The sequence below is a fragment of the Natator depressus genome, chromosome 5, assembly GCF_965152275.1.
Source record: "Natator depressus isolate rNatDep1 chromosome 5, rNatDep2.hap1, whole genome shotgun sequence".
NCBI classification, from domain to species: Eukaryota; Metazoa; Chordata; order Testudines; family Cheloniidae; genus Natator; species Natator depressus.
Window position 1 is genome coordinate 1,749,988 of NC_134238.1, and position 23,788 is coordinate 1,773,775.

At 54.5% G+C, this 23,788-nt stretch overlaps 1 protein-coding gene across 5 annotated transcripts in view; it reads right to left on the minus strand.

The window, feature by feature from the left end:
* RUSC2 (RUN and SH3 domain containing 2) overlaps window positions 1-8,946 on the minus strand; it is an 86,946-nt gene extending 78,000 nt beyond the window's left edge. For 3 of the 5 annotated variants that reach the window (XM_074952212.1, XM_074952205.1, XM_074952208.1), the window contains exon 1: window positions 4,993-5,319. The gene's annotated coding sequence lies outside the window, so the exon portion shown is untranslated. Of the gene's footprint in view, window positions 1-4,992; window positions 5,320-8,687 lie in introns of those variants that run through there. The other 2 variants (XM_074952207.1, XM_074952209.1) reach the window with 1 other exon arrangement.
* Between the last annotated feature and the right edge of the window lie 14,842 nt (window positions 8,947-23,788).

Genomic DNA, 23,788 nt, shown 5'->3' on the forward strand with positions numbered 1-23,788 from the left:
GGGGAAGGAGAGCTGAGTGACTGGCCCCAGACTATGGAAGGAACATTTGTACACAGACTCCAGAGCAGATCACTGCCTTCTCAGTCACCGCGCAGCTGCCCATGGCAGAAACAGAAACCCCCCAGGACACGTCAGCGCCCAGCCGCCCCCCAGGCTAGTCTGCCCATCAGGGGTTGCCTGAGAGGTGCACTACAGCAACGAGCCCCATTTCTCAGGCGGTGGGTTGCAGGCATTGAACATTCGATTCCAGTCTAAAGCACAGACAGTCTTGTTCCCTCCACCCCCGGGCCCTTCAAGGTCAGCTGTTCTCTGCTACCTCCCGATGTGCACGCACAACTAACCAGCCAGGCTTAGCAGTGCTAGGACTGGTCCCGTTTTACTCTGACTTTCATAAGAAGTTTGAGGGGGAGCAAAAATGTGTCTCTTCAGATAAGGAGTCGCCAACCTGCAAAACCTTGAGAAACTTGGCGAGGGAATGAGCGATGCTGCTGCGATTTCCTGGGCCGTCTCCCAGCCAGGCACTCATCAGTTCCCATCCCCGGGGCTAGGAGTGCTAACACGGGCACAGCTGCAGAGGGGCCAGGCAAAGTGCAGGTCGCTCACACACATGCAGTAACGTGACCTGCCCAGAGTTTACCAGGCTTCCCATGGTGACACCTAGCTCCAGGAGGCCGTGCTTCCGCTATGGAGTGGCAATTCGGTGTCAGCACAATCCCAGGAACTCAAAACCCAGGAGTCAGGCCCCCCAAAACATCATGAGATGGTCTTGAAAACCACGGTGGTGAAGGCTAGGAGGGTCCTAGTCCAGTGGAAACTAGGCCAAATCACTAAGGATGAATACAAACAAATAGCACAAGTATGTAGGGACAAAATTCGAGAGGCCACAGCACAAAATGAGATTAAACTAGCTAGAGACAAGAAAACATTCTACAAATACATTAGAAGAATGAGGAAGCCCAAGGACAGGGAGGCGGGGGCGGGGGGGAAGAAACAATAACGGAAAAATGTGGAAATGGCAGACATGCTAAATGACTTTTTTGTTTCAGTTTTCACCACAAAGGTTAGTAGCGGTTGGACATCTAACAGTGAATGCCAGTGATAATGAGATAGCATCAGAGGCTAAAATAGGGAAAGAACACGTTAAAAGTTACATAGGCAACTTAGATGTCTTCAAGTTACCAGGGCCTGAGGAAATGCATCCTAGAATACTCAAGGAGCTGACTGAGGGTATCTGAGCCATTGGCAATTAAAATCTTCGACAAGTCATGGAAGACGGGAGAGATTCCAGAGGACTGGAAAAGGGCAAATCTAGTGCCCATCTATAAAAAGGGAAATAAGGACAAACCGAGGAATTACAGACCAGGCAGCTTAACTTCAGTACCTGGAAAGATAATGGAGCAAATAATTAAGCAATCAATTTGCAAACACCTAGAAGATAATAAGGTGATAAGTCAGCATGGATTTGTCAAGAACAAATCGTGTCAAACCAACCTGAGAGCTTTCTTTGACAGGGTAACAAGCCTTGTGGATGTGGGGAAGCGGTAGACGTGGTATATCCGGACTTGAGTAAGGCTTTTGATACTGTCTCGCAGGACCTTCTCATAAACAAACTAGGGAAATGCAACCTAGGTGGAGCTACTATAAGGTGGTTGCAGAACTGGTTGGAAAACCATTCCCAGAGAGTAGTTACCAGTGGTTCACAGTCATGCTGGAAGGGCTTATCGAGTAGGGTCCCGCAGGGATCAGTTCTGGGTCCAGTTCTGTTCAATGTCTTCAGCAATGATTTAGATAATGGCTTAGAGAGTACACTTATAAAGTTTGCAGACGACACCAAGCTGGGAGGGGTTGTAAATGCTTTGGAGGATAGGATTAAAATTCAAAATGCTCTGGACAAACTAGAGAAATGGTCTGAAGTAAACGGGAGCCTAATAGAGCTCCTCTAGCTTTAACTACACCACACCACCTCCCTTTCAGGGGACCTCCCAGCAGAGAGATTCCCAGGGTCCACAGGCTCGTGTCTGCTGACAGTGACAGTGCTCCTGGCAGAGCGAGAACATTGCCTTACGTGATGCCCAGTGCTGAGAATGGCAGAGAAAGGAGAGCCCTTCTGAGGGACGGAGAGACCCTGTGCTGGAGGTCAGCAGCAGCTAGGCCAGCAGATGCAGGGCTTAAAGGCTGGGACAGGTTATCCTGCCTCCCAGCCAGTCCCCAGCAGAATCAGACACGAAGGTATTTTACATTTCCATGACGGACTTTCATCTCAGTTACTTTTCAGACCTTAGCGAAGCTTCACAGCCAGCTGGAGAAGCAGGTGAGGGACACGTAAGGAACAGAAATCCCAAACCCAACCTAAAACGCAGCCACCTTTAGGGTGAAGCACTGCAGATGTGTCACAACGCACAGCAACAAGGCCGCTCAGTTCAGGCCAGGAAGTGACTTCTGTGGCCAGCTGAAACCGCAGAGGAAATGTATGGAATTGCCCATGTTGGAATATGTCCAAGACATTGGGGTTCACACTCCAACTCGGGCAAAACCTGCCCTGGGATCTTTAATCACAGTGCCAGGAAAACAGGACGCCAACCAAATGCACAACGGGGGGGCTGAGGGCGAGGGAGTGCCAAGCAGGGTGACTAAGGATGGGAGGGGGAGCCAGACACATGCGTGGGTCTGTTGCTCTATCTCAGAACAAGGCTGGGCAGAACTCTTTGCCAGGATATTTCATTTGGCCCTGGCTGAGGGACGTTTAGGGTTATAAACGTTGATGCCTTTAGGCCTGCAGCTCCCTAGGGCGTGTGACAATCGGTGCCCCTGTGGCACCCATGGGGAAATGGCACCAGTGAGTCCAGAGGTTTTTAGAGCAATTTCTAGCCCTGTTAGCGTCACTCTTCCATTTCATAGCGACTTCCAATAACAAGCGTCTTTCTGAATCTGCCGTGTTCCGAGACCGCAGCCAGGCCTGACCCCCTCTGCAGCAAAGCCGCCACCGGACCCCAGCACGGCAGGAATGCCCCACACACAAGCTGCACCGGGTAGGAACCGCTGTTGTCTGGGGGGTCACAACGGAAGTGCTGACGCGCCTCTCGCTGCAGAGTCACGTGCAAACACAGGTGCCCAAACTCTGTCCTGTCTGTGCTGACAAGCAGCCCGGGCCTCACTCGCGCCGGAGAATTAGGGAAGTGCGGCCAGCAGAGACTACACCTCCCAGCACACAATGCTCCCCTTGAGCCCAGGAGCCCCTGCACCATAGCAGGGAAAAGTCAGCCAGAGTGAGGGACCCTGACCCAGGGTTAACCCTTTGCTCTCAGGACTATGTCTGTCTATGGCTAGCAAGAATATCCAGAGCTATCAAGCTACTGCAAAGAAGGAGTCGTGGTAGGGACATTAATCCTCATACTTCAGGGTCTAAACCCGTCTCTAACTATTTGGGATCAGGGGAGACCTAACGTGGGGGACAGATTCTCTCAAGTCCACTGCTGCAGGGTTCTTGCACCCTCCTCGGAAGCATCAGGTGCTGCACTGTAGAGGCAGGACAGTGCTGGGTGGAGCCCGCGTCTGATCCTTCCTAGAAACGCCTGTCCCTCACGTCAGAGCTCGGAAATAAAACCCAGCTTGTTCTGGGCGAGGTCCTTTGCTTTTTGGCAAATACTCCCAGTCCCACAGGCCAGTGGTGGGCCTGGCGAGCCGATGCCCTCGATAGCCCCCTTGGGGAGATTGAGCAGTCAGAGCAGAAAAGCCCGTGGGGTCCTGCCTGGTCCCCCATGCCCAGGGACCAGGTCTGCTGTCTATGGAACGGTCGCCCGGTTCTGCTCAGTCTGAAGCAACTCCAGCATTCAGACAGGGCTTGGGGTGTTATTTTTAACACTTGTTCACATAACTCTTGGGAGGCATCCTGGGAAGGGCTAGAGCCGAAATAGTATCCTGCGGGCACTATTTATACAGCTTCTGCCCGCAGAGAGGGGGGTGCTGGGGGGCCAGAGACCCTTCTCCCAACGCTGGGGGGTGGGGGGCATTGAGCAGCCACTGCACAATGGTTTGGTGTTTGGAGCTGGCCCTCCAAACGAGCCCCACCCTGCAGCAGCCTCAGTCTCCTTGGCCTGCCATCTAGAGCGGGGAGCCCGGCAGAGGTGCCTGGCGGCTGGGGGCAGGATGGCCATCAGCACAAGAGCAGCCTGAGTGGGTGTGGTGGTGGGAAGGCAGGCAAGCATGACCCCATCCGCAGGGGAGCGGGCCCCTCGCTTTACACCCCCCTGGTTGCTGTGCCATCAGCATGACTGGAGCTGGGGGGCAGGTTGCTAAATACGAATGCTCGTTGTGTGAACACTGTTGTGTTTAAAACATGCCTTGAGCTGTGGGGGAAGATGCCAGCCTGCCAGCCCTAGAGCCCCTATCCAGGACCAGCAGCCACCTCAGAAGATCCCTGATGGGAACGGCCTAGAGAAGCTAGGAAAATGGGAACCTTTCAAATCCCCTGCTAACCGGAGATCGGCCCCAGTCCCATTCGGTAGGGTTTTGAGTCATTTCTCTAGGGTCAGTTTCAGTGATTACAGAACCCAGCCCTGTAACTTCTCCATAAAACCACCCTCTCCCCAGCTGAAATGGGCCAGATCCCATTCTCGCCCACGCTGCTCAATCGGACAGTTAGCGCTGCGGCTGGGGAGGGCTGTGAGGAGGACATCCCCGCCACCCACCGGGAGATGCGCCGACATCGACAACTCGGGGCACTGCGCAATAATGGGAAACGAGACCGACGCTGGATCCCTACAGACCTGGGCCGGGTTGGAACAGGGAACACGAGAGGAAAGCTCTGTGCCCCATTGCAACGCAGACACGTACGATCCTCCCATAGCACACCCCGTCCTGGTAGGAATACGTACACAGTGCTGTATAGAACACGTACACAGGCCACCTGTCACTCCCTGGGTGGGGAGACGGGGGGTTACGGTGCCAATACTGAGACCTCGAGCAGTGCAAACAGACGGCTGCAGCTCCTACCTGGCTGGGTGCAGTCCCTGTACCGGCTTCCCAGGCTCTGGTCACGGCTCGCTGCAGCTGGGTGCCCAGCGCGTAAGCGATTAGATTCTCACAATGCCTGGCGCATTAGAGTGGCTGGAGAATACACGATGCAGGGCCAGTGATAATCCAAAGGAAAACCAGCTTGTCCCAGCACCGGCTCAGTGATCAGCTGGCTCTGTGCTGTAATCGGGTGTCAGGAAGAGGCTGCCAGCAGCTGCTGGAAAGCAAGCGGCATGACAGGGCACTTCTCAGGCAGGGATCTGGGCTTAGCCCGGCTCCCCTCTCCCCGTCCTACTGCTGGCCGTGCACTGCAAAGCGCATGTGTTCTCACAGAGCCTGCGAGCCGGGGAGACGCGGGCTGCTGGCTGGCAAAGCCAGGCCCAGCCTGCTAATGAAAAGCCCAGTGCACATCCAGAGGCCCTCTCAAAGGGCATGGCAGAAATGCAGCTCGGGTTACAGAGAGCCATTTCCAGAGCACAGAGCATGAAGCTGGCTGACTGCAAACAAGCGCGCCACTCCCCAGATATCGGGGGAGGAGACCCCATGGGGTACAGTGACTGGCCTCCCATTATCACCTAGGAAGGGAGAGAGGCCCCTGGATACCGCCTCTCCCAGGTGCTTCTACGCCCCCATCCTCAGCAACTGGGGAATATTAAATAACTCAGAGACTCACAGAACTCTCCCGATGGGACCCACTAAAGATCAAGTTAGACACCCGTCCCCCAGCCTGCCTGGCCCAATCCACATCATCCCCGGAGCGGAGCTGCACCAAACAGTCCTGCCTGGGAGACCAAACAGCCCCTCACTTGAACGCAATGGGCAAGGCTGCTCAGCTCCCTTTCTGCCCCCTCGCCTGCTGCCTGTTCCCTCTTCCTGAGCACAGGGCTTCACAGTCACGGGCACCGAATCCCCCAGGCCGCCTGCAGCCCCGCGGCTCCCATCCGTCCAGTTCACTCCACCGGCTGGCCTGGCCTGCTGCATGTCTGAGCCCGCTCAGATCTCAGCACCACCCACACATCTGACCCTGGCTGAATTTACCCCAGGCAAGCGACTGACCAAGGAAGACACGACGGTGCCGCCCTGGGGGCGCAGCCCGGGGACAGCGGTTTGGAGAGGTTGGGTTTTCGATTTCACTTTTAGCAGGTCAAAACGAAGTCTCCGGAACGCCCAGGGGGCTCTCTCTGGGCAGCAATCAGCAGGGACCAGCCTCACGCCCGAGGCGTCCCCAGTGCAGCCAGCTCTGGGGCCCAGGCGGGAGGACTTGCCCTGCAAAACCTTCGAACAAGAGAGAGGGGCCGCGAATCACGCCGGCCTCGCGGTTCGGGGGTGCCCAGGAGCAGCCGGTTCCCCGGGGACCCAGTGTGGGGCCAGGGCAGGACTCCTGCGCTGCCAAAGGGCCCATGCTGGGGGCTGCTGTTATACGGAGGCACCCAGAGCGAGGGCCAGCAACCCTGCTGATTACAGGGACATAGGGATGCCCAGGGAGACTACAGGGCCCAGCATGCAACATTCCTCCTCAGTGAGAGCGGCCCTGCCGCACAGCATGCTGGGGCTTGTAGTCTTCGCAGGCTGCATCTCCCATTAAACGCTCCCCTCCAGTCCCCAGCAAAGTGCCGGTCTGGCCCTGGCCTAAGTCCCCAAGTTCCTGGGTTGGGCTGGTGGGAGGGACAACCGTCAGCTCCACCTGCTCGTTCTGGGGGGCGGGGGCAGCTGAGGAAGGGCTCCTCCACGCTCCCACTTTCCCCCTATTGCGACCCCACCGAGGTGCTCTGGCTGAGGAGCCCAACGCCGCCCTCCTGGCCCCCTGGGAGGGACGCAGCTATCAGAGCAACAGGGGGGCTCCCTACGCCAGGGCCACCTCCCTAGGCTGCCAGTCCCTGAGCAAGGGAAGCCAGCAGCGCTCCTCCACTCCTCCTCCACTCCTCCTCCAGCCGCCCCCTTGGCTGGGACAGTCCGTGCCTTTTGCAGCAGTATCCGCATGGCAAAAGCGGAAAGCTTCCCACTGAGATGGGGCTGGATCCAGGGCCAGGCCTGCCTCCCCACTCTGCCAGGCCAGCCCGCTGCCAGCACCCCAGCGGCAGTGAACGGGTTCTGTGCACGTACACGAAGCTCAGCCCTGCACATGGGAGAGTCCAGGCAGGCTCCCCTTCGTGTGAAGCTATTCAGCGCCGACAGGTCCTGGCACAGCTGAGCAAGACAACGCTGAGCCTGCATCTGCATCGGGGTTACGTGTACAGTTCCAGCTACGCTGGGGTCAGACAGGAGTGACCAGCCATGCAGGCAGAAACCAAGGGCTTTAAATGTGTTCTCAAAACCGCCCAGGCTCCAGCCTCCTCTTCGGGCATTTGGCTCTGGAGTCATGCCCGTCTCTAGCAGAAACCGAGTTCAAGCAAGGCTAGAAGCCTGGCGTAGGGAGGGGCCCCTGCTCGGTTCCCACGCAGGCCTGCGGCTGCAATGGAGATGGCTCAGATGCAACCAGTGCTGTGCAGGGTCCATAACGGCAGCTAATAACAGCTAACTTCTTATACAGTGCTCTTCATCCAGAGAGCTCAAAGCACTTTGCAAAGCAGGGCAGTGCCATTAAAGCAGGTGGGGACACAGACACACAGAGGGGAAGTGACTTGCAAGGTCACCCAGCAGGCCAGTGGCAGAGCTGGGAACAGACCCCAGGTCTCCTGAATCCCCGTCCAGAGCTCTAGCCACTAGGCCACACTGCCTCCCTTCCCCTCGAGCCCTTCTCACAGACCCTGGAGTGCACAAGACCCCGCAGGACCCCCCCCACCCCCCGAGTGTTACAGCCCATAATACAACGTGACAGGGAACGGACTTTCACAAGTGTGCTGGCGCGAGGCGCCCCAGCACTGGAGCACACGGCACCAGCCCGAGCACTGCTCACATCGCCATTCTCATACCAAACCGGGGCTCTTTGTTTGGGTTCAAGCTGACCCAACACAGGTGATCCCAGCCCGGGGTGAGGCATAGCCTGCACCGACCAGGTGTAAAGCGCCCCCTGCCAAGGCTCCTCACCCCAGGCTACAGCACACTGACCGTCCGGGGCAGAGCGCTCCCCCGGACGGCTTGGGAACGCAATGGTGCCACCGCTCTGTCCATACCTCCGTCTCAGCCCATGTCCCACTCCCTGGGTCGTGCCCTAAGCTCTGCCTGCTTCTCTCCCTGCCCCTGTGCCCCTAAAATGCCTCTCCAAAACCCTTCCCCCGCTAACCTCACCGCAGCACCATCTGCTCCCAGGTTTCGCTGGGGTGGCCCATGGCGTCAGCATGGCCTGGAACTGCCCTCATTAAGGATGCATGCAGTGCTCCATCTCCGTCCGAGCCACAAGCTGGGGTGCATCGGCCACAGGTTGTACTTGCCCATTACGGGGAAGGACGGGTGCACTCTGAATCTTTTCAGGTTAGTTTCCATTGCGAGCTCTGCCAGGTGCCTGTGTGAGCCTAGGCAAGTCCCGGCTGGTCCGTGCCTCAGTTTTCCCATCTGTGAAATGGGGATAATGACCCTGACCTACCTCCCGGGGGCACGAGGGTAAATGCATTAACGGTTAATATCTGTGCACCTTGTACTGAGTAATGAGTATCCCAGAAGCAGATTATCCATGAATACCCTCACTCCCTGCCCGGAGCCCGCCTTGTGGTCTACCCCACCGGGGAAGTGCTCACCCTGGGCTCTGTCACTGCAGCTGCGCTGTTGGTGAAGACAGCATTTCCCACAGCTCCCCGGCTCCCGAAGCGGCTTGCTCCAGGGCGCATGCTGGCAGGGCTGCGGCGTTCGGTAAGACAGGACCATGCAGGGCCGGAATGTCAGCAATGCACAACACAGCGGCAGGAATGACTTCACCCCACGCAGGAGCAGGCTGGGCCACCGGGAATAGCACCACCAGGGAGCTCACGTTCTCCCAGCCGAGGCGTGCCCGGCAGCCAGCCGGATTTAGCAGCACAGCAGAGCATGCTCCAAAGGGTCATCAGGCTCCAGCGCAGAGCAAACACTGGCCCTGTTTATAAAGAGCATGAAGCTTCCAGAGGATGGGGGATGGGGCACTCGGCAACACCACAGGGGCGTTAAACTCGGTTTCTGGCCAGATGAGAGACTCGAATCACAGTGTTCGGGGGTGTCTGGATTCTGCTTTGGCCCATTACAGGGACAGGAGCCTACGGCAAAATTCTGGTCGGGATCAGAGTTCACATGAACTGCCCCAACTTTGGGGCTCACCTCAGCCAAGGGCTCCCGTTGCGGATTAATCTCCCCACTTCCCTCCCCGCCAGCTGTTCCCCATCTCCCCTGCTGCGCTAGGAAGGGCAGAGCCAAACCCTGTGAGAAACAGGCTCCACTTCCTTCAGCCGTCCCCCGCCCAGGTGCCATGTTTGCAGCTTTCCCGGGGAACAGCCCCCAGTGAGTCACAAGGGCTCGAGCTGCTGCTCCTCAAAGAGCTGGCGGGGCGCGCAGCAGCCAGCCGTGGGCAGGCTGACTGAGCAGCTCAAGTTAGTTAGTTAGTTCAGAGGGGAGAAAGGGGCACAAAGGCATTGGTGGTAGATGGGGCACTGCTCTGGGTGGATAACAGGAACGTCCAGTTACCTTAGTGAACAGTCATTAAGGTCTGAGCCCTGCTTTGTCAGCATAAGCCAGCAGCCACTAAGGGATGGAGCCAAGTAGCAGAACAAGACAGTCAGCTCTGCTGGGATGATTTCACCAGGCTGGGATACTCGGAGACCCTGGGCCGGTCCGGCATGGCCAGCTAGTTCTGTCTGCTCTGTCTGCGCTGGCCTCTTCCTTCTGCAAACGGGCCCAGGCTGGCTAATCAAGTGAGACTTTGGGTGTGAGCTCAAGGACGTGACCCTGGGCCAGGAGGTGCCCCTCTCAAGGACCACGAGCAAGCCAGGTCACCCGTGCCCCACTGCTGCCTCCCGGCATTCCAATTCTGGGTGTGCATCCTCCGTAACGAGGCTTTGGGGTGTCACCCAGACACGGCACGTGGACTGAGCGCTGGCTGCTGATTTGCAAAGTGAGCTGGCCGTGGTGAGCATGACAATCCCACCCGCTGACAGCTGCGATCCGACGGTGCTGACTTGCTGGTGACTCAGGGCTTTAATGAACACCAACATGAGCCCTCGCATCTCTTAATTTTTATTTTAAACGCCCAGGAGTGGGGAGAGATCTAAGCAGAAGCAGGAAGCTTGGTTCCTGGAGGGGGAAGGTGGTCGGGCAGGCAGCAGAAATGGAACGAGAACTGAGCACGGAGGAACAGGAGCTGCAGCTACCAGGGCTGACTGGCTAGTGGAGGAGGAGCAAGACAAGCAGGCAGATTTGGGGCAGGAGTCAGGCAGAGCCAGGGCTGCCTGAGAGGCAGCAGGCCAGCCAGGAAGAGCCAAAGCTGTAGTTTGCAGGAAGGGACTCTCACACCCTGGGCGGAGGGGAGCTGAAGGAGAGGGTCAAAGGGTTATGGTGCACAGTGACCGTGTCCCATTACTTCTACAGACCCTAACATGCATCGCCTGGGTTAAAGCATCCATTCGGGGGCACAGAAGTGCCTGTCAATACCTGGGACTGGCTGAGATGTGCAAGTGGCCTCAGAGGACCCGCTCCAGGCACCGGAGCACAGGGCAGGCTCAGCGGCCCACCGGGGGAGCTGGGTTGGGAGTGCCCCGTCTGCACTGGTGTCCATGTCTCAGGCTCCCCGGTGCCCCCTGCCATCACCCCTTTTCTCTCAAAGGGAAACAGATTTCCCTGGCTCCCCTTCAGGCAGGAAGTTCTGCTCCTGCATTCCCACCACCGGCCCCTCGCCAGCCTGGCACAACAGCAGCGACAGGGAAGGGCGTGCACAGCCGCTCCCTTCCTCAGGAGAGCCGAGACTCCGCAGGGGAAGTCTGGGCGTGGGGCTCTGCCTGCCTGGAGCACTGCACGCTGCTCTCCACCGCTCTCCGCCACAGGGCTGCCTGGACTGTACTGTATCTTCGTTCCCCGCCCTCCTGGCCAAACAGAGGCATAAACTGCCCTAGTTCTTCGGGCAATGCCCCCCACCGGCCCCAGGAGATGGCTCTCTGCAGTCCGAGCAGGACAGCACGTGACTGCCCAATGCAAGAGACCCGGGGGCCAGGGCGAATCAGCACTAACAACTGGTGTCAGTCATTTGTTCAGGGTGGCTCAGGACGTCCCAGCTTGGAGCTGGGGCTGGCACAGGCCGTCCTCAGAGTTACTGTACACAGAACGGCCAGTACAGTGGGGCGTTTCACTGCCACCGGACCAAGGTGCACTGACCCTCCCGCTGCCTACGGCCTTCCCCTCCAAGGCCCAGCCGGCGTGCGGAGCTCACTCGGACCACCGGCAGCAGGGACTGATCCCCCCCAGCGCCCCAATGCCAGGCACGCCTGCCAATCATCACCACAGGACTTTGCCAGGACAGAAAGGGGGTGATCAGGGTTGACCTTAGGGAAAATGGCGCCCTGGGTGAACTTGTATTTTGGCCTCCCTGGGCATGGCGCCCCCCACCCGCCATTGCCCCGGGCTAGGAGCCGTGGTAGGGAGCAGCCCTTGGATCTCGTTCACATGCGCACACTGCAGGGCTGGCACTACATGGGCACCTGGATTAGATTCACAGCATAGCAGGAGAGCAGGCGGCTTGTGCCCCCTGAGCGGGCTCTCTGCCTCTGGGGGACCTGGGCTACACGGCAGAGGCTGAAGAGATCACTAGGGAGCCAGCTGTTGGGAGAACGACCGTCCCCACGCGCGGGATGGGAGCTCCCCATGGGCACCGCACATTCACCCTCCCCTCCCCAGAAACCACAGTGAGCCACAGTCAGTATGCAGGCTGGGAGCCGGTGGCACTGGGAGCAGGGGCCTGGCACAGGGGAACGGCCCCAGCCATCTGTGCAGGAAGAAGCACCAGCAGGTCACCAGGAGCAGCAGTGGGCATAAGGATGCAGAACAGCCCCGAGCCGTGCTTCGCCGCAGCTCACGCTGCAGGGCACGGCTCAGGAGCAGGAGCAATGCCCTCAAATTCTCAGCTGCGACTCCCCAATACAGGCCTGGAGAGCCCCGGATAACTCCGTCCAGGTGAGGGGAGCAGAGCAGAGGAAATGGGGGGAGATTCTCTGGGTTTCAAGGAAGCGGCTACCATGAGCGAATCCCCAGGCAGGCCATGTGTGCCAGAGTCGGGGGGGGGGGAGAAGAGAAGCAACACGCACACTCATACTCATGACTACACCAGGCCAGACGTCACTGGGCTGGGAATCAGAGCGGAGCCTTGGGCTCAAACAGCTGCCCACGCTTAAGAAGTGGGTGTTCAGCGGGAAGCAGGCTGCACAAAGTGAAGCCAGTTTGGAATCCAGCCTCGCTGCACGCTTCGGGGAGGGGGACGGTACAGGCAGGAAACCCTCGTCCAAGCCAAGTTTATAGTGGGACGTCCCGTGAGTTCTGCTGGCAAACGTACAAGAGTTGGTGCTTCAAATGTCCCAGCCAGCTCCAGATGAGCTAATCCTGGGTGGAGCTGCAGGAAGCTATGAGCCCACAGAACTTCCTCCAGAGGCCCACAAGTCTCCCACCCTCAGAGGCCATTTGCTAGCAGCCTGAAGGATGTACTTCTCTCACTTCCAAAGGAGCAGCTATCCTCATCCTTAACATGGGCCATGCAGCCTGAAGAGACTACAGTGCCAGAATCATAGAATCATAGAATATCAGGGTTGGAAGGGACCTCAGGAGGTCATCTAGTCCAACCCCCTGCTCAAAGCAGGACCAATCCCCAACTAAATCATCCCAGCCAGGGCTTTGTCAAGTCTGACCTTAAAAACTTCAAAGGAAGGAGATTCCACCACCTCCCTAGGTAACGCATTCCAGTGCTTCACCACCCTCCTAGTGAAAAAGTTTTTCCTAATATCTAACCTAAACCTCCCCCACTGCAACTTGAGACCATTACTCCTTGTTCTGTCATCTGCCACCACTGAGAACAGTCTAGATCCCTCCTCTTTGGAACCCCCTTTCAGGTAGTTGAAAGCAGCTATCAAATCCCCCCTCATTCTTCTCTTCCGCAGACTAAACATCCCCAGTTCCCTCAGCCTCTCCTCATAAGTCATGTGCTCCAGACCCCTAATCATTTTTGTTGCCCTCCGCTGGACTCTCTCCAATTTTTCCACATCCTTCTTGTAGTGTGGGGCCCAATACTGGACACAGTACTCCAGATGAGGCCTCACCAATGTCGAATAGAGGGGAACGATCACGTCCCTCGATCTGCTGGCAATGCCCCTACCTATACATCCCAAAATGCCATTGGCCTTCTTGGCAACAAGGGCACACTGTTGACTCATATCCAGCTTCTTGTCCACTGTAACCCCTGGGTCCTTTTCTGCAGAACTGCTGCCGAGCCATTCGGTCCCTAGTCTGTAGTGGTGCATGGGGTTCTTCCGTCCTAGGTGCAGGACTCTGCACTTGTCCTTGTTGAACCGCATCAGATTTCTTTTGGCCCAATCCTCTAATTTGTCTAGGGCCCTCTGTATCCTATCCCTACCCTCCAGCGTATCTACCTCTCCTCCCAGTTTAGTGTCATCTGCAAACTTGCTGAGGGTGCAATCCACACCATCCTCCAGATCATTTATGAAGATATTGAACAAAACCGGCCCCAGGACCGACCCCTGGGGCACTCCACTAGATACCGGCTGCCAACTAGACATGGAGCCATTGATCACTATCCGTTGAGCCCGACAATCTAGCCAACTTTCTATCCAGCTTATAGTCCATTCATCCAGCCCATACTTCTTTAACTTGCTGGCAAGAATACTGTGGGAGACCGTGTTAAAAGCTTTGCTAAAGTCAAGGAACAACACGTCCACTGATTTCCCCTCATCCACAGAGCCAGTTATCTCATCACAGAAGGCAATTAGATTAGTCAGGCATGACTTGCCCTTGGTGAATCCATGCTGACTGTTCCTGATCACTTTCCTCTCCTCTCAGTGCTCCAGCACATGAGAGAGCCAAGCCACGGGGACAGAGAACAAACCTGCCTGCCAGGATCTCCTGTACGCAGAGAAGAGGACAGCCAGCAAAGGTGCTGCTGCAGAACTCAGGGAGTTACCCCCAACGCTGGCTGCAACAGAGATTCCTGTCTGTGCCCACAAGACGTAAACCCACACAATGAAATGACACCAAGAGAGGGTCTGACCTCCTGGTATCTGTGAAGTGGATGAACTAGGAGAGATTTACGAGAATATTTTCAAGTCCAAGTGTCTAAAATTATTATTCTTTCCCCTCCATATCCCATCCACTGGGGCCAGATCTATCAGGGCAATTGCCCCTGTGTTCTCTCCTCGTGGTCCACCAAGGGCACCCACTCTAGGCTCCCAGCTTCTCAGCTGTCACCCTCTTTTTCATACCCTCTTCTCACCTCCTCCATGTCTCTCTCCCTCCTGAGCAGGGTTTAAAGGCTGCACCGCTCCCTGCCTACACTGTGATAATGGCCTGCACTCACAGGTCACCACACCACTCTTTCTAAGCAAGCACATTTATTCTGAAAGTGAAAGCACCACAGGGAACACATATGACAAAGAATAAAAGAACCTACCCGCATGCTAGAAAGCTAGCCAGAGGTCATCCCAACTTCAGCCTCGGGCTCCTTGAAAACCCACCGCTGGGTTTCCCCATGATTACAAGTTAAGGAGCCCTCCCATCACACATTTCAAGGAATCCCTGTTGAGGTTACAGGGACAAACCATCCCGATGATTCGAAAGAATAGTAAATATGGCAGGTGACCAGCTTGGCTTAATGGTGAAATCCTAGCAGATCTTAAACATAAAAAAGAAGCTCACAAGAAGTGGAAGGTTGGACATATGACCAGGGAAGAGTATAAAAATATTGCTCGGGCATGTAGGAATGAAATCAGGAGGGCCAAATCGCACCTGGAGCTGCAGCTAGCAAGAGATGTCAAGAGTAACAAGAAGGGTTTCTTCAGGTATGTTGGCAACAAGAAGAAAGCCAAGGAAAGTGTGGGCCCCTTACTGAATGAGGGAGGCAACCTAGTGACAGAGGATGTGGAAAAAGCTAATGTACTCAATGCTTTTTTTGCCTCTGTCTTCACGAACAAGGTCAGCTCCCAGACTACTGCACTGGGCAGCACAGCATGGGAAGGAGGTGACCAGCCCTCTGTGAAGAAAGAAGTGGTTTGGGACTATTTAGAAAAGCTGGACGAGCACAAGTCCATGGGGCCGGACGAGTTGCATCCGAGAGTGCTAAAGGAATTGGTGGATGTGATTGCAGAGCCATTGGCCATTATCTTTGAAAACTCATGGCGATTGGGGGAGGTCCCAGATGACTGGAAAAAGGCTAATGTAGCGCCAATCTTTAAAAAAGGGAAGAAGGAGGATCCTGGGAACTACAGGCCAGTCAGCCTCACCTCAGTCCCTGGAAAAATCATGGAGCAGGTCCTCAAGGAATCAATCCTGAAGCACTTACACGAGAGTAAAGTGATCAGGAACAGTCAGCATGGATTCACCAAGGGAAGGTCATGCCTGACTAATCTAATCGCCTTCTATGATGAGATTACTGATTCTGTGGATGAAGGGAAAGCAGTGGATGTATTGTTTCTTGACTTTAGCAAAGCTTTTGACACGGTCTCCCACAGTATTCTTGTCAGCAAGTTAAAGAAGTATGGGCTGGATGAATGCACTATAAGGTGGGTAGAAAGTTGGCTAGATTGTCGGGCTCAACGGGTAGTGATCAATGGCTCCATGTCTAGTTGGCAGCCGGTGTCAAGTGGAGTGCCCCTGGGGTCGGTCCTGGGGCCGGTTTTGTTCAATATCTTCATAAATGATCTGGAGGATGGTGTGGATTGCACTCTCAGCAAATTTGCGGATGATACTAAACTGGGAGGAGAGGTAGATACGCTGGAGGGTAGGGATAGGATACAGAGGGACCTAGACAAATTGGAGGATTGGGCCAAAAGAAACCTGATGAGGTTCAATAAGGATAAGTGCAGGGTCCTGCACTTAGGACGGAAGAACCCAATGCACAGCTACAGACTAGGGACCGAATGGCTAGGCAGCAGTTCTGCGGAAAAGGACCTAGGGGTTACAGTGGACGAGAAGCTGGATATGAGTCAGCAGTGTGCCCTTGTTGCCAAGAAGGCCAATGGCATTTTGGGATGTATAAGTAGGGGCATAGCGAGCGGATCGAGGGACGTGATCGTTCCCCTCTATTCGACATTGGTGAGGCCTCTTTTGGGCCCCACACTACAAGAAGGATGTGGAGAAATTGGAGAGAGTCCAGCGAAGGGCAACAAAAATGATTAGGGGTCTGGAACACATGACTTATGAGGAGAAGCTGAGGGAACTGGGATTGTTTAGTCTGCAGAAGAGAAGAATGAGGGGGGATTTGATAGCTGCTTTCAACTACCTGAAAGGGGGTTCCAAAGAGGATGGCTCTAGACTGTTCTCAGTGGTAGCAGATGACAGAACAAGGAGTAATGGTCTCAAGTTGCAGTGGGGGAGGTTTAGGTTGGATATTAGGAAAAACTTTTTCACTAGGAGGGTGATGAAACACTGGAATGCGTTACCTAGGGAGGTGGTAGAATCTCCTTCCTTAGAAGTTTTTAAGGTCAGGCTTGACAAAGCCCTGGCTGGGATGATTTAGTTGGGGATTGGTCCTGCTTTGAGCAGGGGGTTGGACTAGATGACCTCCTGAGGTCCCTTCCAACCCTGATATTCTATGATAATGATGGTCTTCAGATTCAGAACCAGAGCCCAGAGTGGGAAAATCAGCCTGTTCCCTCATATAGCTCACACCCTTTTGATCCCCAACTTCTCCCTTGGGATTCCCAGGGAAATCACTTCACACTTAGTGTCTCAAAGCTCTTCTTGTCTGGCACCTTTTCAACAGAGTCCTTTGAATTCCCAGGCTCACATCACATTTCCCCCCAGAGAGGACACAGGCAATCCTGGCCCACAATAATACAAACACTTAAAACTTCATTCAATAAGATCTTCCAAAGATAGGCAGGCAATTGCCGTATCCATCACAGGGTCATCAGATTGTTACCCGCTCAAAATTCTCTGTCACTTGCACACTCTAGGGCACCCAGCCTCTAAGGCTCAAGGCGTAACCCTTTTGATTTAGGCACCCCCATCCTTTCCCAGTTCCTAGGGCTCCAGGCGAAAGGCACCTAACTTTACCCTTCCATGGGCTCCAGGCTCTACTCCTCTGAGCAAACATCCATTCCCTGTGGACTCAGGGCTTAATCTTTTGTGAGTTTCCAGGGTCTTTTACCAGTGGAAGAGCCTTACACAGTAATATCCTACTTAACCTGGATTTATTAACAATCACCAAAGCAGAATGCACATGCTAAATATACAATGCTCCCCACTCTCAAAAAGGCAGATGAACTTTTCCTGCTGGCCAGTCAGGATCAAGTCATCTGGGGGATTCCAGTTTCTGCCCGGTGTCATTGGCAGGGTGTTGAGTTCTGGCAGCTCTGATCTTTGGGGCTGTGTCCTGTAGTTGGTTCCCAAGAACTTCCTTTTGGACCCCAGTTTATATAGTGAAACTTGAGTTCTGTTTAGCTAGACCTTAACCAATCATCATACTAAAATTTTACTAACCAATCCTAACGTAGTGGAACAAAATTCTCTAACCAATTCTACCCCACCACCTTAATTGATTTACATCTAGCAAAACTAATTATATAACAGACAGAAACAATCAAAGAACCAGGCAGAGACCATACAGATAAACAATAGAGAAGTGTGGACCATAAAGATAAAACAATAAAGAAATGAAGAGTTCACAACCACAACTGTTGATAAGTGATTTCCTGTCAGACAGATGCTATCAAACTAAGTTTTCTTTAACCATCTGAAGATCTGTTTCTTTATCTGGTGATGGTGGGTGCCATTAGGACAGGACAGTCATCGTAACAGCCGGATATTACATTGTTTTAATATAATGTAGGTGGAATGTGAGGATGTGACTTCTTGCTTCTCAGGTAATGGCTGCTGCTCTCCTAATATGGCTGCAGACAAAGGCCTTAGGCCTTACAAGGTCAACATCCGCCATCTTCACCTGTCTGAGGAGGCACTAAGGTCCCCCCACTTTTCTTCTTCTTTGAAGCAATCCATCCATTGCTTCCTCAGCTTTCCTTTCGGGTCTCTTTCCTACTACACCCTCCTGCCATGCTGTCTTCACCAGGTCCCCTTCATTCCTCCTACTCATAGGTGTGAAAAAGCAACGTCATGCTTCCTGGATTTTGTCGGCCACATCACGGGCTTTGACTTGGTTTGAATGCTTTCATTTCGGATCTCTCGTCTCTGTGTAACTCGTCTTATGACACAAAGACACCGCATCTCAAACACCTGTAGGCGCTGAACCTGCTTCTGCACCATATAACACACCAGGGCACACCATTGTCTTATACCAGGGTTTTCAAGCTTTTTTCATTTGTGGGCCCCTAAAACATTTCACATGGAGGTACGGACCCCTTTGGAAATCTTAGACAGTCTGTGGACCCCAGGACCACAGGTTGAAACCCTCTGTTGTATGGTAATAACAACCTTTCGTGGGCCCCTTAGACATAGTCTGGAGTGCCCAGGAGTCCGCAGAGCACAGGTTGAAAACCATGGTTCTATTCAGTTGGGCGTAGTCTCATTGGCATACACAACCCATGAGATGTTATTCCACACTCCACCACCACTCCCCAGCCTGGACTGCATCTCGGGGTAAAGCTCGCTGTCTCCGTAGCCTAGCCACCAAGGTACCTGAACTGGTTAGGATGGTTTAGTCTCACTCCATTAACCAATAAGGCCAATTGCCCTGTGGCACATCTACTGGACCCACAGGCCCCGTCTTAATCACGCCCATTTGCTCCACGCCAGCGTAGCTGCTCATACCGCTATTTCCTCTAGTTCTTTTGAGGATGCCCGTATTGCTTGCCATCTGCATACAGCAGCTTCTCACCTTTCCCAATGGGGCTCTTCCTGCTGACATAGCCCATTGATATGATAAACAGCAGTGGATTGAGGGCTGACCCCGGTGCGTCCAACTTCCACTCGAAAGGGCCTTGTCATTCCAAAACATTGGGCTCTATACAGGCCATTCATCAGTTATTGGATCCTGAGACACTCTATATTTCCTCAGCATCTTCTGTCCACTTTAGCGGTCTCCTCTTCTAGGTCTGTGAAAGCCCAGAACCTATCCTGCTGGTGCTGTAGGTGCTTCTCTATCCCTTGCCGAACTACAAAACTGGCATATGCTGATCTTCGTCCTTTCCTGAACCTGAACTGTTCGTGTTCAAAGTGGTGTTCTGCCTCCCAATCCTAGCGTCCCAGATGTGTTCCAGTATCTTAATCCCATGCACCAATAGCTTTATCCCTTGGCAGTTTCCACGTTCATGGAGGCTCCCCTTCTTGTGTGTTGGGACCAGGAAAGACTACACCAGACGTCAGGAATTCTTGTCTCACCACACAGTTGTAGCCACTCTGCTCAGCTATTTTACGCCTCTCTCACCCAAGACTTTCAGCATGTCCGCCTTCACTTCAGGTCCCGCTGCCTTACCACTCCTCATTCCCTGGACATCACTTCTCACCTCCCCCTCTGTTATGTCAGGCTTAGGGATTGCATGTGGGCAGCTCCACCCAGAAGGGATTTGCCTCATGTAAGAGCCTCTCAAAGTATTGTTTCTCCCTCTCCATCACTTGTTGGGGGGTTACTAGCAGGCTTCCCGGTCATCACTAACAAATGGTGAAACACAACCATCCGCCTTTCCTTCCCCGCTCATGGCTGCAGAGTTCGAGAGCTCTTTGACAGCCAGCTGTGGATCATTCACACCATACAATTCATCTGAGGTGATCCCTCTGGCCTTCCTCGCTGCCTGCCTGCTAGGGTACTTTGCTTCTTTATATTCCTTTTCATCTACACTCGGCGGAGTCACTCATTTTTCTTTATGTGCCATTTTCTTGTTTCAGAGCGTTTCTTGTTGGTCCACCACCTCTCTCCCCCTCCCAAGCGCCTAAAATCCGACTCCTCACTCCAGTCCCTGAATGGCAATGGACTGGCAGAAGTGCTGAACACTGGCAGGAGCGACTAGTGGGGAGGGCATTGCCCTGCCACTCAATAGACCTGGGTTCAATTCCCGGCACAGCCGCAGACTCCGTGTGTGACCCTAGGCAAGTCAATCTTCCTGGGGCCTCCTTCCTCGTCTGCACAATGGATGACAGCATTCCTCTGCGGCACAGGAATGCTCCGAGGACAAGCGCATTAGCAATTGGGAGGTGCCCAGATGTCATGGCGATGGGAGCCAGACAAATTCCTAGGTAGAGCCACAGATCCCACTGAAGGAAACGGGACCTGGAGTTGCTCAGCACAGCTGAAAACCAGGCCACTTGCTCATACGTGCTGGGTGTGGGAGCTCACTGGCTGGCACCTAGGACTGGCAGTATTGGCCTTCGCTTGAGAGACACTTATCAGATCAAATAATGCTTGTTCATGGTGTTATATAACAGACCGGCCTAAGGGTGTGCAGCATCTCACACTGCAAGTCTGTGCCCAGAGCCTGGCAGCACAAGCTTCACTGGGCTGGCAGCAGAGAGAAACCGGGCGCGATTCCTCCTCTAGGCCAGGCTGGCCGGAGACAGACCCTGGCAGGCAAACAGCCTGGGGAAAAGAAGGGGCGACAGGGGCATGTCGTGCTTTTCAAATTACGAACAAGTCCGATCAGGATCCAGTTTCCAGCTGCATCCCACGGGGAGGGGCCTGATCCATTTAGAGCTGAAGTCTAAGACTTTGGCAGGGGGCTTGGCTTTGTACAGGAAGGCAGGGAGCTGACAGCTCAGCACAGCCAGGGGCTCCACCCGGCAGACAGGGGATAGACAGGGGGTTATTAAAACCTGAAACAGAGACTCGCAGCCTGACTTGCCACACTCTAGATGAGGCTGTGTTCAAAGCCAGAAGCAGGGTGCTGCTGATCAAGCCATAGGCATGACGGTTTCACACCTATAGGCAGCCTCCCAAACAGAGCCAGCTAAAGATTTGCATCTGCTGGGCACAGCGCCTTACCCTCACAAAGACCCCCAGCACCTTGCGCCCTCCATATCCACCCACCACTGAGACGCGGCTGGCGGAAGCTCCGTGATGGAGCGCGTAGGCTGGGCGAGAATCCCATCGCCCGGGACGGTCCCCATGCGACAATGCTGAACACGCTGCCGTGAACAGGCCTGCCCTGGCCCCGGCAGGGAAGAGCCAATCTCAACAGGCCAAATGGATCCTGATATAACATCACTGGCGACTGGAGCTACACCGGGGCTGCATGTACCCCGCGCCCCATCTCTACCTGACGAGTCTCAGCACACAGCGGCACTCACACCGGAAGAAGAAAAGCTTTTCCAGCCAATGCTCAGACACTGCGGGCGCTAGGCGCCCTCGACAGACACCGACACCAAAATCCAGGCATGGGGGGAGGGGTAAAGCATTCAAATCCCTGCGCTCTGGGTTAGCACACCGAGGCAGGCTCAGAGCCTGGGGCTACACGGCTGGGTCTGTAGCTTTGTTTTGCCTTATGAGATCCAGTGTTAGGAGGCCCCCCCTCACCCTCTCTGCTGGAAAGGGCCCTCCCAGCCCCAGAGAGGAGGCTGGATTGTGGGGTGGGGCCAGGATAGAACTTGTGTTGGTGAGCCATGAGTGGGCCTGACTGTATAAAAGCCAGTCAGCCAGTCAGCTGCGAACAGCAGAGCAGCTAACAGAGGGAGTTTGCCTGGGAGTTCGCCTGGGGAGAGCCTGCTGAGGCTGACATCTGGCCGGCTTCTCTGAGTAGTTACTACAACTCCTGAGGAAGCTCGCAGAAGGAAGGTAATATGGATGGGGGGTGTTCAGCTGTTGTGACCTGCACTGGATGTGCTATGTTTGTCTTTCTTCCACAGGACAGAAGCGACTTTGTCTGTACAAAGTGCAAGCTGGTCTCCATACTGGAAGAGAAGGTTCAAGGTCTGGAACAACAGGTATCGACCCTGCGTTCAATAAGAGAAACTGAAGATTTCCTGGACAGACGTCAGGATAGGCTTCTACGGGCACAAGGTTCTGAAGATTCAGAGCAGGCTGCGCAGCGGGGACAGGAGGACGGTGAAGAAATTTGGCAACATGTGACCTCCAGAAGAAGAAAGGGGAGCGTCCATGTACCAGCAGCGCAGATACAGGTAAGTAACCGTTTTCATGTTCTCTCCACAGGTACTAATGGGGAGAGTGGACCAGATGATACGTCTGAGGGAAGGGAGCAGAAGGAGACTCCGCCGATTGGAAGGCATGGGATGCACTGTCCTAGGGTTGGGGGTTCCACGACCACCGCTCCCAAGAGAAGGAGGCGGGTGGTGGTGGTCGGGTACTCTCTCCTCGGGGACTGAGTCATCTATCTGCTGCCCCGACCGGGAAAACCGAGAAGTCTGCTGCTTGCCAGGAGCTAGGATTCACGATGTCACGGAGAGATTGCCGAGACTCATCAAGCCCTCGGATCGCTACCCCTTCCTGCTTCTCCATGTGGGCACCAATGATACTGCCAAGAATGACCTTGAACGGATCACTGAGGACTACGTGGCTCTGGGAAGAAGGATAAAGGAGTTTGAGGCGCAAGTGGTGTTCTCGTCCATCCTCCCCGTGGAAGGAAAAGGCCGGCGTAGAGACCGTCGAATCGTGGAAGTCAACGAATGGCTACGCAGGTGGTGTCGGAGAGAAGGCTTTGGATTCTTTGACCATGGGATGGTGTTCCAAGAAGGAGGAGTGCTAGGCAGAGACGGGCTCCATCCTACGAAGAGAGGGAAGAGCATCTTTGCGAGCAGGCTGGCTAACCTAGTGAGGAGGGCTTTAAACTAGGTTCACCGGGGGAAGGAGACCAAAGCCCTCAGGTAAGTGGGGAAGTGGGATACTGGGAGGAAGCAGGAGCACGCGAGAGGGCAGGGCTCCTGCCTCATACTGAGAAAGAGGGACGATCACCGAGTTATCTCAAGTGCCTATATACAAATGCAAGAAGCCTGGGAAACAAGCAGGGAGAACTGGAAGTCCTGGCACAGTCAAGGAATTATGATGTGACTGGAATAACAGAGACTTGGTGTGATAACTCACATGACTGGAGTACTGTCATGGATGGATATAAACTGTTCCAGAAGGACAGGCAGGGCAGAAAAGGTGGGGGAGTTGCATTGTATGTAAGGAAGCAGTATGACTGCTCAGAGCTCAAGTATGAAACTGCAGAAAAACCTGAGTGTCTCTGGATTAAGTTTAGAAGTGTGAGCAACAAGGGTGATGTCATGGTGGGAGTCTGTTATAGACCACCGGACCAGGGGGATGAGGTGGACGAGGCTTTCTTCTGGCAACTAACAGAAGTTACTAGTTCGCAGGCCCTGGTTCTCATGGGAGACTTCAATCACCCTGATATCTGCTGGGAGAGCAATACAGCGGTGCACAGACAATCCAGGAAGTTTTTGGAAAGTGAAGGGGACAATTTCCTGGTGCAAGTGCTGGAGGAACCAACTAGGGGCAGAGCTCTTCTTGACCTGCTGCTCACAAACCGGGAAGAATTAGTAGGGGAAGCTAAAGTGGATGGGAACCTGGGAGGCAGTGACCATGAGATGGTTGAGTTCAGGATCCTGACACAGGGAAGAAAGGAGAGCAGCAGAATACGGACCCTGGACTTCAGAAAAGCAGACTTTGACTCCCTTGGGGAACTGATGGGCAGGATCCCCTGGGAGAATAACATGAGGGGGAAAGGAGTCCAGGAGAGCTGGCTGTATTTTAAAGAATCCTTATTGA